Source organism: Arachis ipaensis, chromosome B10, assembly GCF_059453495.1.
Source record: "Arachis ipaensis isolate K30076 ecotype BB chromosome B10, ASM5945349v1, whole genome shotgun sequence".
Classification (NCBI taxonomy): domain Eukaryota; kingdom Viridiplantae; phylum Streptophyta; class Magnoliopsida; order Fabales; family Fabaceae; genus Arachis; species Arachis ipaensis.
In genome coordinates this window covers 39,148,211-39,160,617 of record NC_142435.1, presented here as the reverse complement: position 1 = coordinate 39,160,617, position 12,407 = coordinate 39,148,211, and positions in this window count along the sequence as shown.

The following is a 12,407-nucleotide window of genomic DNA, read 5'->3' as shown; positions in this document are numbered from 1 at the left end:
GAGTCACAATCTAAAAGGGTTCACCCAATTATGTGTCTGTGGCATTTATGTATCCGGTGGTAATACTGGAAAACAAAGTGCTTAGGGCCACGGCCAAGACTCATAAAGTAGTTGTGTTCAAGAATCATCATACTGAAATAGGAGAATCAATAACACTATCTGAATTCTAAGTTCCTATAGATGCCAATCACTCTGAGCTTCAATGGATAAAGTGAGATGCCAAAACTGTTCGGAAGCAAAAAGCTACTAGTCCCGCTCATCTAACTAGAATCTGAGCTTCACTCAAAAACTCTGAGATATTATTGCTTCTTGACTTATTAGTCTTCTACTTTATTTGTCTAGTTGCTTGAGGACAAGCAACAGTTCAAGTTTGGTGTTGTGATGAGCGGATATTTTATACGCTTTTTGGGGTTAATTTCATATAGATTTTAGTATGTTTTAGTTGGTTTTTAGTTTATTTTCATTAGTTTCTAGGAAAAATCCACAATTCTGGACTCTACTATGAGTTTGTGTGTTTTTCTGTAATTTCAGGTATTTTCTGGCTAAAATTGAGGGAGCTGAGCAAAAATCTGATTCAGGCTGAAAAAGGACTGCGGATGCTGTTGGATTCTGACCTCCCTGCACTCAAAATGGATTTTCTGGAGATACAGAACTCCAAATGGCGTGCTTCCAATTGCGTTGGAAATTATACATCCAGGGCTTTCCAGCAATATATAATAGTCCATACTTTGCTCAAGTATAAATGACGTAAACTGGCGTTCAACGCCAGCTCTCTACCCAATTCTGGCGTCCAGCGCCAGAAACAAGTTGCAAGTTGGAGTTCAATGCCAAAAAAGGATCCAAAGCTGGTGTTGAACGCCCAAAACAGCCCCAGGCATGTGAGAAGCTTTAGTCTCAGCCCCAGCACACACCAAGTGGGCCCCAGAAGTGGATTTCTGCACTATCTGTTATAGTTTACTCATTTTCTGTAAACCTAGGTTACTAGTTTAGCATTTAAACAACTTTTAGAGATCTATTTTGCATCTCATGATATTTTTTAGATCAAAAATTTATACTCTTTGACGGCATGAGTCTCTAAACTCCATTGTTGGGGGTGAGGAGCTCTGCTGTGTCTCGATGAATTAATGCAAGTATTCTGTTTTCCATTCAAACATGCGTGTTCCTATCTAAGATATCCATTCGCGCCTAACTATGGAGAAGGTGATGATTAGTGACACTCATCACCTTCCTCAATCCATGAACGTGTGTCTGACAATCACTTCCGTTCTACATCAGATTGAATGAATATCTCTTAGATTCCCTAATCAGAATCTTCGTGGTATAAGCTAGATTGATGGCGGCATTCATGAGAATCCGGAAGTCTAAACCTTGTCTGTGGTATTCCGAGTAGAATTCTGGGATTGGATGGCTGTGACGAACTTCAAACTCGCAAGTGCTGGGCGTAGTGACAGACGCAAAAGGATAGTAAATCCTATTCCGGTACGACTGAGAACCTGCAGATGATTAGCCGTGCGGTGACAGCACACCTGGACCCTTTTCACTGGAAGGATGGATGGTAGCCATTGACAACGGTGATCCACCTACACACAGCTTACCATAGGAGGACGTGCGTGCATGAATCAGAGGACAGAGGAAAGCAGAGATTCTGAAGACAAAGCATCTCCAAAACTCCAACATATTATCCATTATTGCATAACAAGTAACCTTTAATCCATGCTCTCTTGTTTATTCGCAACTCAACTGATAAATATAATTGACTTCCTGACTACGAATTGCAAGATAACCATAGATTGCTTCAAACCAACAATCTCCGTGGGATTCGACCCTTATTCACGTAAGGTATTACTTGGACGACCCAGTGCACTTGCTGGTTAGTGGTACGAGTGTGAAAAGTGTGATTCACAATTCGTGCACCATTTCTGCATATTCTATGACTCTAGTCTGCTGTTCCGGGCCGAAAACTGGGCCGAAATAAGGTCCGAAAATCACCCCCAGCGAATTCTGCAGATTATGCAGATCGCACATGTCACGCGATCGCGTCATCCATGCGGACGCGTCGCTTGCACTTTTTCCTCTCCACGCGTTCGCGTCGTCCACGCTACCGCGTCGCTTGCGCTTTCCAATCCGCGCGGCCGCGCAAGCCATGCGGCCGCGTCACTGTGATTTGCGCTCCTTCGCGCGGTCGCGTGAGCTATGCGACCGCGTCACTTCTCGCTGGTTATCTCCTCAAATTCTTGTGTTCCTTCCATTTTTGCTAGCTTCCTCTCCAATCTCCATCTCATTCATGCCCTATAAAGCCTGAAACACTTGACACACAGATCACGGCATCGAATGGAATAAAGGAGAATTAAAATTAAATAATTAGAGTCTCTAGGAAGTAATTTTCAAACATGTACTAAATTTAGGAAGGTAATCTAAATGCATGCTAAATTGATGAATAAGTGGGTAAGGATCATGACAAAACCACACAATTAAACACAATATAAACTATAAAATAGTGGTTTATCAACCTCCCCACACTTAAACATTAGCATGTCCTCATGCTAAATTGAAGGAGACAAGGAAATAAGTATGAACATGTAGAAACTCATGAAATGCAACGCAATCCTACATATATAAATAAATGCAACTATATGATTATTGTCCACTTGATCAAAAGTAAATAAGACCTTCAAAACAATTACAAATCAAATTCTACTAATTCTATCATTATACAATAAAACTGATAAAAGTGCAAGAAGATAGCTTATGAAAGCAGAAAACATGAAAATTCAAGCATTGAACCCTCACTGATAATGTATGTACGCTCTAATCTCTGGTGTATAAGGTAATCACTCTATTCTTCTCTAGTCATGTTTTCTAACTTTTGTTTTTCTCCTAACCAATCAACAACAGTTAATATACCAATACAAACATCATGAGGTCTTTTCAGGGTTGTAATGGGGCCAAGGTGTAGGTAAGGGTATACATATGGCTAAGTGAGCTTTATAAATTGAATCTTTAATTAACCTAAGCTCTCACCTAATATACATATATTCTATATACTTTTAAATTCATGCCTAGCTACCCATAATTCCCTTTTTCAACCCATACTCATGTTTCAACTTTGTATTTTAATTCTATCATATGTGCATTGATCTTTGAATTCTGAATTTAACATTGGGGTAATTTTGTCCCCTTATTTATTTATTTATCATCTTTTTTTTTTGAATTGAAATAAATAAAGCTTATCAACACACATAGATTTTTTATTCTTATAGTTTCACATGAATAGGTATCCAAATTCCCTTTAAATTTTCATGACACATCCCCTTAACAACTTTTGTTTCCACAATTTCCCATACTTAACTAGCACACGCAATTCTATCTTAAGCTAACCAAAGATTCAATTTGGGATATGCAATTGTTTTTCAGCTTAAGGTTAGTAATGTGGTAAAATATAGAACAAATGGGGTTTTAAAGGCTCAAAGTGGTTAATAAGGGTAATTGAAAAGGGTAGGCTTGATTTGGATAAGTGAGTTTAAACAAATAATGGCCTCAATCATGTGCAAGCATGCAAATATAATAAATATTGGACATATAAGATAAAACAAAATATAGATTACAATCATAGAGAAGTAAACACACAAGAATAAAATGATTATGGTTAAATAATGTAACCATACATAAAGGCTCAAATCTTTTACAGGTTGTGTGTTCTTTAGCTCAAACATCATGTTCTAAATACAAATCAAGTAGATTTATCATAAAAATTTTGAAAAATTAGTGAAATTTTATTCCAAAGATAGATTTTTAAAAGAAACTTATTGTCTTTTCAATCAAGTAGAACATGCATGCAACTATTCTAACCTATGCAATTTATTCTATTCTATAAAGGGAAGAAAATCTAACTAAAATATTCTAATTATTGGTGTACAGAGAAGAGAAATTACCTCCGGAAGTCAGGTACTGACCGACCTCCCCACACTTAAGGCTTTGCACCGTCCTCGGTGCCATCTGTCAGGAACAGGGGTGGGCTGGTGGCAGTATCTCCACAGTTGGAACTATCATGGCTCCCGGTGCTAGTAAAAGAAGTGGAGTCCGGAGTGTCTGAGTCCTTGAATTTGCCCATGATCAGCTCCTTGAGGTATGTGAATCGACGCATGTTACGGCGCTCTCTCATCTTAGCTTTCTGTTCATGCTGATCCAACTTTTCATGTATCTGTTGGAGCAATTTCTCAGTTGTAGATGCTTGTGGTGTTGAAGAAGGAATATCTTCAACTGGCTCAGTAGGCTGGCTTGTAGTGGCTGCTGAAAGTCTGAGGTATTTCCCGTTAGGGACATATTGATCATCCCGTGGAAGCATGGCGTTGGTGTCCCCAGCTCTGTAGGAGACTCCGGCTGCTAAGACAAGATCTGAGACCAGGGCGGGAAAAGGTAGGTTGCCTGCGATTTGTACATGCTCCATAGCATTCCGGATGTGTCTTGAGAGATTCAGAGGTTGGTCTGTAAGGATACACCATAGTAGAACAGCCATGTCTGCAGTGAAGGAGGACTCATGAGTGCTCAGAAAGACGTAATGGGACTTGATCTGTGCCCATACGCGAGCCTCCAAGGTAAGTGCGGAAGCCAAGATTCCCTTAGGGCGGGTACGGTGGTATCCATAGATCCAACGGCTGCCAGGTAATGCAATGACTCCGAGAACGGAGTCCCAGTCAAATTGGTAACTCTGGCGCTGAAGGGTGGCTTCTTGAAAAGCGTCCATTCCTACTGGAAAAGGGGGAAGACTCAGAGCTTGCTGGATGGCCTCTTCTATAATGGGTACTTGCTTCTGCCGGACATAAACAGACTGCAGGGTCGGTATGTAGAAGTTGGAGTAGAACTCAACTACCCAAGAGAGATTGACCTGCCTCGGCTGTCTCCGTAAGAAACCCCATTGTCTTCGTTCAATTTGCAGCTCAACAAAGGAGGCAATATTGGATGGGAGGATAAGAAGGTATTCATTGTTATAGTTCCTTTCTGGTAGGATAGGGAACATCTGCTCACAGTAGCGATTGGAAAATCGCGCAGTGTCCTTTGCTGGAAAGGCTTTCTCCTTGTCGTCAACCTTTATTATCCTCTTAACTCTTTTTGTTGAGGGCTTGACTGTGGTTGAAGAAGGCTCTGCCACTAATGCTCTTTTAGTTCCTCTTCTTGCTGGTGGTTTGGAAGTAGCTTTCTCTTTTCCTTTCTTGGTGGCCATCCTGAAAGAAGGGAAGAGAAAGGAAATTAAATTCAAAGAGATAGAGCAAGGAAGAGGGTATTGTAAGTGATAGTCAATGCACAATAAAGATAAATGGCATTAACACATGGTCCGGATTACATGTGAAAAGCTCATCAATGGAAATATAGCAAGTGCATGTAGGACAATGGAATGCAAGAGGTTTATTGGCATGTAGGCAAAGGCATGAGTAGCATATATCAAACATTCAATGTCCAATTTAGATTACCATTTGTAACAAACTAGCCATCACGTTTGTATTGACAATTAAATTTAATTAATAAAATGTGAAAGGAAATTTGTGAAAAGCAAGCATTGCATATTAGAGTAAAATAATGTGAGGAAGTGCATAATGCCATATGGGCTTTTTCACAAACACATAGCATGCATGTAGAATAAGCTCTTGAAAATATGAATTTGAATATGCAAGCAATCCCTTAAAAAGTAATATATATGATTGTCAAATAAATTTATAACAAACCATAAGCATATAAAGATAAATAATGACTCACATAAATAGATAACACCAAGTAAAAAGGAAAAGAAAAGAAAAGAAAATAAGAACAATGAAGAAAAGATAAGAAGATAACATATGAAAATAAGAAGAATAGTAGGAAAGTGAGAAAGAAGAAAAGAAAAACCTTGTTAATGGGGGTGAGAAAGATAGAGAATGAAAGGTGAGATAGAAAGGGGAAGGGGGAAAGAAGAAAGAAGGAGGGAAAAGAAAACTTAGGATTTGGAGGAAAGAAAGATAAGATAATTTGGCAACTAGGGTTGAGCTGTGCGGCGCATGCGACGCGGCCGCGGAAGGCACGCGTTCGCGTGGTTGCGCTCCAGGTAAGGTGACGCGATCGCGTCGGTTATGCGGTCGCGTGACCTATGTTGCGCTGCTGGCGCGAGTGCAGCCTCGCTCCAGCATAACTCTCTGTTCGATTCATTTTAATTTCCAAAATTGGGTGACGCGATCGCGTGGGTCACGCGATCGCATGAGTGTGCATTATAAAACGGGGTGACGCGACCGCGTCAGCGACGCGGTCGTGTGACAAGGATTGTGCTTTCAGCACCAATCCAGCATCACTCTCGCACAGAATGCGACTGTGCACCTTTTTACGTCGAAAACTCAGGGCACGCGGCCGCGTGGGGCACGCGGTCGCGTGGGAGGCCATGATTTCCATGTGACGCGGTCGCGTCAGCAACGCGGTCGCGTGGGGTAATTTGTGCCATTGGCACGACTCCAGCGCTGTTCCTGCGTAACTTTCTGTTCAATTTTATTTTTCTTTACTCCCCCTACCACGCAGACGCGTCGCTGATGCGATCGCGTCGCGCGGCGAAATTTTTTTTTTTTTTAAGGAAAGATAAAGACATGTAATTGAAAGAGCACGAAAGCACTAATAAAGAGAAGAGTTATTAAAGAAGAAAAACTAAAAGTGAAGAAAAGAACGATCATACCGCGGTGGGTTGTCTCCCACCAAGCACTTTGCTTTTACGTCCGTAAGTTGGACGCTCCAATAGCTCAATCTGCTGCGATGTAGGGGTCTTCCAAGCGGAAGATCTCAAGCTCCTTATTTTTCTGCATCTTCTCACCATGGTATAGCTTCAGGCGTTGTCCATTAACCTTAATAAGTTCAGAGCTTGAAGGATGGCTTAGGTGATAAACTCCGTACGGTTCAGCCTTCTCTATTCTGTATGGACCTTCCCATTTTGATCTCAACTTTCCGGACATGAGCCTCAGTCGAGATTTGTAAAGGAGAACAAAATCTCCAGGTTGGAACTCTCTCTTCTTGATGTTTTGATCATGCACAGCTTTCATCTTTTTCTTCTATATTCTGGAGTTCTCATAAGCTTCCAGGCGAAGGTTCTCCAGTTCCTGCAGTTGCAACTTTCTTTCAGCTCTAGCATTCTCAATTCCCATGTTGCACTCCTTAACTGCCCAGTAGGCTCTATGTTCTATTTCAACTAGGAGATGACAAGCTTTTCCATAAACCAAGCAGAAGGGACTCATCCCAATGGGTGTCTTGTATGCTGTTCTGTATGCCCACAGTGCATCTTGTAGTCTCGTGCTCCAGTCTTTTCTATGAGACTTTACTATCTTTTGCAAGATACGCTTAATTTCTCCGTTTGACACCTCGGCATGCCCATTAGTTTGGGGATGGTAAGCTGTTGCAACTTTATAGATTATCCCATGCTTCTTCATCAATCCTGTTAGTCTCCTGTTACAAAAATGGGTGCCTTGATCGCTCACGATCGCTCGTGGTGATCCAAAGCGGCATATAATATGGTTTCTCACAAAGGAAACAACAGTGTTAGCATCATCAGTGCGGGTAGGAATTGCTTTCACCCATTTGGAAACATAATCCACAGCTAACAATATATAAAAATATCCACTAGAATTTGGAAATGAACCCATGAAGTCAATGCCCCAAACATCAAAAATTTTACAGAAAAGCATATATTGTTGAGGCATCTCATCCCTCTTGGATATGTTACCAAATTTCTGGCATGGGTGACAAGATTTACAAAACTCAGCAGCATCTTTAAAAAGAGTAGGCCACCAGAATCCGCAGTCTAAGATCTTTCTAGCTGTTCTTTGAGGGCCAAAATGTCCTCCACTCTCAGATGAGTGACAGGCCTCTAAAATGGACTGGAATTCTGATTGAGGCACACAACGTCTAATTATCTGGTCAGCGCCACATCTCCATAAATATGGGTCATCCCATATATAATATTTAGACTCGCTTTTCAGCTTGTCTCTTTGATGTTTAGAAAAATGTGGGGGAAATGTGCGGCTAACTAAATAATTAGCAACAGGTGCATACCAAGGGACTACCTCAGATACTGCTTGCAGGTTGTCAAAAGGAAAATTATCATCTATAGGAGTAGAATCATCCTTAATATGTTCAAGGCGACTCAAGTGGTCTGCTACTAAATTTTGATTACCACTCCTATCCTTTATTTCTAAATCAAATTCTTGTAACAGCAGTATCCAACGTATAAGTCTTGGTTTGGATTCCTTTTTAGCTAATAGATACTTTAGAGCTGCATGGTCCGAATACACTACTACTCTAGTACCAAGTAAATAAGCCCAAAATTTATCCAGAGCAAAAACAATAGCAAGTAGCTCTTTCTCAGTAGTAGTATAATTGGACTGGGCAGCGTCTAAAGTCATAGACGCATAGGCAATAACAAAAGGATCCTTACCTTCACGCTGAGCCAGCGCTGCTCCTACTGCATGGTTGGAAGCATCGCTCATGATTTCAAATGGCTGGCTCCAGTCTGGTCCTCTCACAATTGGAGCCTGAGTTAGAGCGGTCCTCAGCTTATCAAATGCTTGTTTGCAATCCTCACTGAACTCGAACTCAATATCCTTTTGCAGTAATCTGGATAAAGGAAGTGCTACCTTACTAAAGTCCTTAATAAATCTCCTGTAGAAACCTGCATGGCCAAAGAACGAATGGACTTCCCTCACAGAAGAGGGGTAAGGTAAACTAGAAATAACATTCACCTTTGCTGGGTCTACATAAATGCCATTATTAGATACCACATGTCCTAATACAATCCCTTGCTTTACCATAAAGTGGCATTTTTCGAAATTCAATACAAGGTTTGTATTAACACATCTATCTAATACTCTAGATAATCCATCTAAGCAAAGGTTAAAAGAATCACCATAAACGCTAAAATCGTCCATAAAAACTTCCATACAGTCCTCAATAAGATCAGAGAAAAGACTCATCATGCACCTTTGGAAGGTGGCTGGTGCATTGCACAAGCCAAAGGGCATTCTCTTATAAGCATAAATCCCAAAAGGACATGTAAAAGTAGACTTTTCCTGATCCTCAGGGGCTATATAAATCTAGAAATAACTTGTGTAACCATCTAAAAAGCAATAATGTGATTTACCTGACAGGCGATCCAGCATTTGATCAATGAATGGAAGTGTGTAGTGATCCTTACGGGTAGCTTGGTTGAGACGCCTGTAATCAATGCAGACTATCCAAGCATTCTGAACTCTAGTTGCTATGAGCTCTCCATGCTCATTCTTCATGGTAGTGACTCCAGAATTCTTGGGCACCACTTGTACTGGGCTTACCCATTCACTGTCTGAAATGGGATATATTATACCTGCTTCCAACAGTCTGGTCACTTCCTTTTTGACAACTTCCAAGATGGTGGGATTCAATCTTCTTTGTGGTTGACGGACAGGTCTTGCTCCCTCTTCTAAAAATATTCCGTGCTCGCATACTTGAGGGTTAATTCCCACTATGTCTGCCAAACTCCACCCAATTGCCTTCTTATGCTTCCTCAACACATCAAGTAACTGCTCTTCTTGTTGAGAAGTCAGTTCCCTTGCAATAATAACCGGAAGCTTCTGCTCATCCTCAAGATAAGCATATTTGAGATGTAGAGGGAGAGGTTTCAATTCTAACTTTTGATCATGGGCAGGCTCTGGATTATCTGGGGCTTGTGAAAGTGGCGAAGTGTCCTCATTGTCAGTTAAGAGGGTCCCCACACTTGGACCTTGTCCAGTGTGCCTCTCTTCAAACTCTTCTTTTTGAACTTCAGCCACACTTTCGTCTATGACATCACACTGGAAGATAGAACGGTCTTCTGGGGGGTTGTCAATGACTCTATTCAGATTGAAGATCACTATGCGGCCATCTATTTCAAAGGAGTATGTTCCTGAAAAAGCATCCAATTTGAATTTTGATGTTTTCAGGAATGGTCTTCCAAGTAGGATTGATGATGACTTATCTGAATCATTATGGGGCATCTCCAAGATATAAAAATCAGTGGAAAATGTGAGCCCTTTAATGTTCACTAAAACATTTTCAGCAACTCCAGCCACTGTAATAATGCTTTTATCTGCTAACACAAAACGAGCTGCCGACCTTTTTAAGGGAGGGAGCCTCAAAACATCATATATGGACAAAGGCATTATACTGACACACGCTCCTAAATCACACATGCAATCATAAATTACTACACTACCAATAGTACAACTAACTATGCAAGGACCTGGATTACTACATTTTTCAGGTAATCCTCCCATTAAAGCAGATATAGAACTACCTAAAGGAATAGTTTCTAATTCATTAATCTTGTCTTTATGGATACATAAGTCTTTTAGAAACTTTGCATATTTAGGTACCTGCTGAATAACATCAAAAAGGGGAACAGTTACCTCAACCTTTTTGAATATTTCTACCATTTTAGGATCAGGTTCCAGCTGCTTCCTGGGCTTCCTTGCAAGCTGTGGAAATGGAATGGGAACAGTGGGTTCCGTGGTGCCTGCGCCTTTTGGTGCTTCTTCCTGCGGTTGAGCTATCTCTTCTTCAGCTATGTCCTGTATATCCTCTTCCTCTTCAACATCTCCGACTTCTACCACCTCTTCAGCTGAGGCGTATTCTGGTAGCTTGGTTCCTCCTGATTCCTCTCCTGTAGTATGGTTCCGGACCTCAGGGTGATGGCATTAATGCCTCCCTTTGGATTGGGTAACGGTTGAGAGGGGATTCCAGTGGTGCTTGAAGGTTGGTTGTTGGAATTTTGTGTTGAACCAAGCTGTGTCATAAAAGCTTGCAGAGTAGAGGTGAGACCATTCAGACTGGCGTTAATAGTGTTCACGATGGTACTTTCCATGGCCAGTTGTCTTTTCTCAAAAGCTTGTAATAAATCTTCATTAGAAGATACCGAAGAATGAGTAAATTGAGAGGTTTGCTGCTGATTGTTCGGTGGTCCTTGGTTTTGCCTCAGGTGAGGTGCTCGGTAAGGTTGATTTTGCTGCCTGTTGTTGTTATTATTCCACCTCTGATTTCCCTAATTATCTCTGCCTCCCCTGTTATTGTTGTCCCTCCAATTCTGGTTTCAATTGTCCTGCCATCCATGGTCATTATTTCCACTTTGATTGTACCCTTGGTTGGGGCGGTCATAAAAGTTGTGAGTGGATGCCACCATGTTGTCTTCTTGTTGGAGCTGCAGGCATTCATCAGTGTAATGGCTGTAATCAGCACAAATTCCGCAAATTCTTTGTGGAACTAGTTGTTGGTTTTGCTGCGGTTGAGTTTGCTGAGCTTGTTGATTTAACTGCATTTGCTTTAGCAGGTTGGTCATCTCACAGATGCTTTGAGTTAGAGCAGCAGTCTCTCTGCCAGAAGATACTTCTGCAACGGCTTTTGAACGGCCTTGCTTCTGTCTGTGGTTTCGAGTAGATTCAGCTAAATCACTGATCAATTGCCAAGATTCATCAGTGGTCTTGTACTTCTTCATAGACCCATTGCTGGCACTTTCTAATGTGGTCTTATCTTGGGGCCTCATACCTTGTGTGATATAGCTGAGTAGCACGATCTTGTCAATCATGTGGTGGGGGTATGCTTCTAGAAGATTATTGAAGCGCTCCCAGTATTCAAAGAGAGTCTCATTGTCATCCTGAACAATTGTAGAGATATCCTTCCTCAATTTATCAGTAACTTCAGATGGGAAGAATTTCTCCAGAAACTCCTTTCTGAGTGTATCCCAGCTGGATACATTTGCTATAGGTTGAGTGTAGTACCACTCTCTTGCTTTTCCCTCAAGAGAGAACGGAAAAGCTTTAAGCAGAATTGAAGTTTCATCAGTGCCATCATGCTTGACAGTAGAACAGGCTGCCTGGAAATCTCTCAAGTGCTTGATAGGCTCTTGAGCAGGTAGGCCATGAAACTTGGGCATCAAATTTAACAGTGCGGTCTTTATTTCAAAATCTGTAGCTACCGCTGGATGATGCGCTTGAAACGGTTGCATTGTAAAATCAGGAGCTCCTTCCTCCTGAATGGTAACTCTTCTAGCTGCCATGTTTTCTGCACGTAAAACAACTGAATCAGTAGAACGGGGGCTGGTTTCTTCCTCAGATTCACTTTCAGATCCGCCCTCAGAGCGGGCTAACCTACGCTGTTCTCGCCTTATTCGTGAAATTGTTCTTTCAATTTCAGGATCGAATATTAGCAAGCGCGGATCAGGAAGTGAACGTGTCATTTGACGGAAGAAACATGCAGCTCATAGTAGCAAAATTAAATAAAATACAAATAAATAAATTCTAATTAATAAAATTAGCACTCTATTGCAACTCCCCGGCAACGGCGCCAAAAATAGATGGGAAGCAGAAGCTAGTGAATTAAAAATTTATTAAAATGGTTAC